Consider the following 6,492-nt stretch of genomic DNA (forward strand, 5'->3'; position numbering starts at 1 on the left):
AAACTCTATCACGTGGTAACCCGCGCCCACGTAAGTTCTTGATCAGATTGTTATTAAACTTAGGCCTACTTGAGCTCGCAACCAATGATAATCTTACGCCTCTTTCATATAATTTGCGAATTTTACGGATGACAAAACTTCTCGAACATTTTTAGCTAACATGCTATCTAACCTCACAGCTTACTCAAATTTCTTTTTTTCTTTTCAAGTCTGTTTTTATAACCTAGCTCATTTCCTAAGTTCATGAAATATTAACAGATGGAACGTTCCCGCAAATAGGCCTAAAGGCTTAGTAAAGTTTAATTAACATACAGATGTGGTTGTATCGCTTAAAATAGATCATACTGTGTCACCATTTGATGAAACAAATCGACCTACCTCAGTGAATACAGACCAAACAAAACAACATATCACGGCATAACACGGAAATAGGTAAGAAAATGTGAAAATGGTGAAATAGAGTAAACGGACGTAGGATAACAAAAGGATGAGTCACAACAAAGAAAAGTGCAGAAACATGAAGGTGACACACAGTAAACAAGAGTGTATGAATGTGAACATAAAAATAAAATATGAAAGTTGTTAAACACACCACGACGTGGTATAAATCAAACATAAGATACATATAAGCCTTTACGAAGGCAAGTTAAAAAAAAACTCAAACTGTGCTTATTTGAATTTTACTTTTCATATACGAATGACTCATACTGTTTCTCCACTGAACCTTTTCTCCTATATTAAGCTGATATCTGCCGTGTTTAAAAGTGTTAAGCCATTAAATTGTATATTTTAAATTCTGTAAGAAAAACATAAAGCTTTAGATCCCCCCCCCGTCAAAAAAACAAACAAACAAAAACAACAACAACTGATAATTTTCAGTAATTTCAAACTAGAAATCACAAAAATGTTGAATAACAAACACATACTAAAAAGTGCGTTCCTTATATTAGTTCAACCAGCAACTTGCATCAAAGCTTTTATATATATATATATATACATAACAAAAAACCCAAAAACTCCTATATAACCTATATATATATATTAGGCTTCTTCAACAGGAGTGTTTTCGCTTCTTGCCTGCCTGTTTTTCTTTAGCTAGAACACTTTTAATTTTTTCTATGCTTTATTTGTTTAACTATGTTTGTAAAGAGATAAGCAAACAAAACCAATTAATGGAATTCAGTTAACTGGGTTTATCTTGTTAAACAGAGAAACAATTTACTTATTTATTTTTATTTGTTATTAAACTAATTCGTCAAAAGTATTATTTTCGGAAAGTAATATTGCCCCAGAGCCTCAGCGGCATGTCTGCGGAATTATAACGCTAAAAATCGGGTTTCGATACCCGTGGTGAGTACAACACAGCCCATTGTGTAGCTTTGTACTTAATTACAAACAAGCAAAATTAAACTAAAATATATTATGAAATGCAAAATAGAAAATATGTTAATGGTGAAAAACTCGCGAAATTAAAATAATATTATTGTTAAACACGAAAACAACGTTTCGGGCAACATATACATTATGGGACAGTGTTTATTTCACGTATATTTCATATCTAACAAACTACATATTTTTTTCTTATAAGTTATTGTTTGAAACCTGATTTCTTAACGAGGGCTGTTTCTAGAGGCAACTGACATTTAAGTTTACTGTAACAATAAGTTTTGTAATTTTTTTTAAACTATGTTAAAACTTATAATAACTCCATATTTAAGTCGCAAATAAAGGATTGATAAAAATGTACATACTCTGCAAGAATGTAAATATTACATTTACATCAAAAATAACTTCTAAGCATTGTCGTTTTGAAGAGACTTCTGAAATGTCCATGCACCAACTGGAATACTTTATTTTATACATGGACAGTATAAAGAAGTTACGCACACTGCATTAGAACAGTGTTCTATAAGAAAGAGACACTCTCGGAACGAGAGTAGGCGCGAACCTTTATGACGTGTTAACAAACTGTCATTATCACACTACACGTGTAGGCGGTTAGTCCTTTTGTCCCTTATTAAGGAACAAACAAGCTTGCTTCATCAAACTGTACTTTAGTAATAATTTCCGTTACATGAACTTCGAATTAATAGTACCAAGTTCCTTCTTTTGATCATTAAAAACATAATTCATAAAATAACACACACCAAAAAACAGATAAATATAAAGTTAACAATAACTGAGAGAGATTTGTATAAAAAAGAAGATGAACACAGAAAGTGAAAATGAAATATTGATACAAAAGAAAACAATTAAATATACGTTAAGGAGAGAGAGAAAGAAAACTGTATGCAGAAGAGAAACGTATTAAGACGAACAAGAAAAACTGTTTCTACAAAATAAATTATGACAATAAAGAAAACCTGGAAAGATGTAAATAGAAAATAATGAGAATTATAAAAAATCTATACAATACATATATATATATAAAGATACATATTAAAAATAATAATAGTACGATATTTACATTATACAAAAACATACATAAAAGAGAAACAGTATTAAGATTATACAGAACAGAAACAGGTAAATATAGAAAGATATACAAGGAAGAGAAAAACTATAAGTTAAAGTAAAACCAAAACTGTACTCAATAACAAATAGATCTGGTGACACAATAAACGCTGTATGAAAGGCATAAACTGAGATATGAATAATCACACACACACACAAAAGAATGTTTAAACAAGTGAAAGGGAGAAGAGGGTACACAGAAGAAAAATATCAAACCCAGACAAACATAGGCAGAAGAAACACGAGAGGAAAACAAACGAACAACTGTATTAGAGGAAAACAGAAAAGAAGCAGAGATGCTGTATTTGAAAGGAAAATACAAAAAAGATGCACAGCATAATGCGTGAAAAGATAAAATAGAAAAACACAGAAAGGAAGAAGAGACACTGTATTTCAGAGGAAAATACAAAAAGATGCACAGCATAATGCGTGAAAAGATAAAATAGAAAAACACAGAAAGGAAGAAGAGACACTGTATTTCAGAGGAAAACACAAAAAGGTGCACAGCATAATGCGTGAAAAGATAAAATAGAAGAAACATAGAAAGGAAGAAGAGATACTGTATTTCAAAGGAAAACACAAAAAGATGCACAGCCATATGTGTGAAAAGATACAACATAGGAAAATTTGCAGAGAAAAGAAACAGAGGGAAATGTATTGAAAAGGAAAACTGGATTATAGAAAACTATGAAGATATTTACAGAAATAGAAAAATGTGTACAGGTAAAAATCATACAGAAACGAATTAATACATACATACATATATATGTATGTACGTAGTATTTATTTAAGTTTCAAATACTTTTTCCATCTTTTGCTTTGCCTAAATTTTCATAGAAATGCGATCTCTGCTGCTATTTGTATCTTAGAGGATGCAGTTTAGAACCAGACAAGATCTCTGTAACTCCTCTTTCATATATCATGTGTATAACCTTTTCTGTTTCTACTCTGTCCAAATGAAACTACTTTGCTCTATATCCTCTCTCATACGTCATTCGACATGGCTAAAGTTATTTAACAATGGTGGCCTTTACAAGCCCCAAATATTTTGCCTTGTATTTTTTTTTAGTTTTTCGTATTTTCTATCGTCGTTACCTTTTTGTGGCCCCCAATGGCACAGCGGTATGTCTGCGGATTTACAACGCTATAAACCAGGTTTCGATACCCGTGGTGGGCAGAGCACAGATAGTCCATTGTGTAGCTTTGTGCTTAACTTCAAACAAACCAAACAAAAACCTTTTTTGTGTTGATCGTTGATGTTCGTTGAATGGAAGTGTTTACTTTTTAAACATCAAACTGATTATGGTACTACACGTCTACAATCTGCTAGTCTTTAAAATCTTGGGTAAACTGAAGTTTATAGAAATATTTTCAACTTAAATGAACAGCACATCTACTTAGTCTAGTTATTTTTGCTGCATTGTGCATATTGCTTAAATTAAACTGCAAAAAATAAAAAAGGCCGGGTTTTGCTCCCGGAATCTGATGGTTCATGGTTGGCAGTAGGCGCTGTTGACTATCTGATTTCTTTATTTTATTAGAGACAGTTATGCACAGACGTCCCCTTGCGTACGGTTGTGCAAAAATTCTAAAACAAACAAACAAAAAAAACAAAGGACAATTCAAATTTGTAGCATTATAGCTATGAAAGGGCAATACCACCTATCATATAATGTCAATCACCTCTTGAGTTCATTGTTATACAAATCATGTATTTAATGATCAGTCATTAATAATTCAGCCAATGCTACGAACACACACACACACATATATAGTAGTCTCACAGAGTCTTGTCTCAGTTATCACTTTGAAGTGAGCCACAGTTTAATGTGCTCCAAGTGATTCATGAAGCATAGTTAGATCTCAAACAAGACTAATTGATAATCCACGCATGTGAAGTATCATCGGACGAATGGAAGCCGGAAATAACAGCAGACTGTTGCTAACTGGTTTCTCAAAATGTCGTTAGTAGTATGTAGAACCGCTTCCGCAAAGTAATGGTACAATTACTCGGACACCCGGAAAAAGCAAACCATAATCTGTAACACGAACAGTTAAACCACCGCCATCCAGTCATAGTGTACGTGCTTCAACACTGAATCAGTTGTTCACAGCCTCAACTGAACTCCACATCAGTAACCAGACGAGAGTAAACAGACTCGATTGGTATGCTAGACGCCCAATAAGGCGCATTCCGTAGAGAGCAAGACAAGACACATCACAGCTTGCCTGCAATGGTATCATGTGGAGCAATATTCTTTTTAGAGCTATGAGCCGCGCTTCACCCTGCGGCCAGGTAAGAAGCATATACATCTCGAGGGATTCTAGGACCAGATCCCATACCATTTTCATACAGGAATATGACGAATATGGTGGTGATGAAAGTATGCTGTAGAATGAAATAAGCATTGGTTAAAATCTCAACCTCTCCACTCTATGGAATAGTACTATTAATGCCATGCATTGTAGAGGCGACATCCTAACGTAAATGTACTTTGACTTCAACTTAATGACGCCTGTCCCCACAGCACCAAACTGGTCGACACCCCTTGAAAAAACGATGACAGAGTGAATTGGCCTTCCAGCTAATGGATTTCAATCCCATCAAGCATGTATTTAGCTGCTCATGGGTGTGAATGCTCACTGTAGATGCATCGTCTCATCAAGCAGGGGTGTCGATGCTCTTGGTAGATGCGAGCATCCACGCCCATGCTTGATGAGACGATGCTTCTACAGTGAGCATCCACACCCATGTTTGATGAAACGATGCATCTACCAAGAGCATCCAGACCCATATTTGATGAGACAATGCATCTACATTGAGCATCCACACCCATGTTTAATGAAACGATGCATCTACCAAGAGCATCCACACCCATATTTGACGAGACAATGCATCTACAGTGAGCATTCACACCAATGTTTGATGAAACGATATTGTAGATGCATGGTCTCATCAAACATAGGTGTGGATGCTCATTGTAGATGCATCGTCTCATCAAACATGGGTGTGGATGCTCATTGTAGATGCATCGTCTCATCAAACATGGGTGAGGATGCTTATTGTAGATGCATCGTCTCAACAAGAATGTATGTGGATGCTCATTTTAGATGCATCTCATCTCATCAAGTGACTCCAGGCATTAAAGGTGTTCTGGAAATAGTTTTTTAGAGGAGTGGTAAATTTTGACAAGCTGTCCTTAACGTACGTGACGACAGTACTTCTTATTAAAACGAAACGTTATGACTAGTAAAGATGTTAATTCACCTCTACAAAATGTTCAATAAGGAGCTTACGCTGAATGACCAAATATTTGTATTTCAGATTATATGAGATCATAAAAAAGTTACATAAGAAACAAAAAAATGACGCATACACAATGAAAACAGCGTAAGTTATGACAAAGTAGGAAAACAGAGAAATATATTTACAGAACAAAATACACAAATAAATATACGTGCATATTCAGGAAGTAAAAAATATATATATATATAAAAGTCAGAGATATTAATACAAGAAACAAAATGTAAATACAGAGAACACAGTAAAATATTTATACAAAAAGAAAGAAAGATATAAAATGAGAGAAATAATGAAAGATGTGTACACACACAAATGAATTATAGGGGATATAGAGAATAAGTAAAGATTCATTTGTTTGTTTGTTTGTAATTAAGCACAAAGCTACACAATGGGCTATCTGGGCTCTGCCCACCACGGGTATCGAAACCCGGATTCTAGCGTTGTAAGTCCGTAGACATACCGCTGTGCCACTGGGAGGCGAGTAAAGATTCATAGAGAAAGAATGTGTTTACACAGCAAAAAATAAAATAAAATTATAGAGCAAAATGGAAAAAGACGCATCATGAATTACTGAAAGATTTTTGTTTGTTTGTTTGTAATTAAGCACAAAGCTACACAATGGGCTATCTGTGCTGTTTATTCGTTTTGAATTTCGCGCAAAGCTACACGAAATA

This window comes from Limulus polyphemus, unplaced genomic scaffold (genome assembly GCF_000517525.1).
Source record: "Limulus polyphemus unplaced genomic scaffold, Limulus_polyphemus-2.1.2 Scaffold776, whole genome shotgun sequence".
Classification (NCBI taxonomy): Eukaryota; Metazoa; Arthropoda; class Merostomata; order Xiphosura; family Limulidae; genus Limulus; species Limulus polyphemus.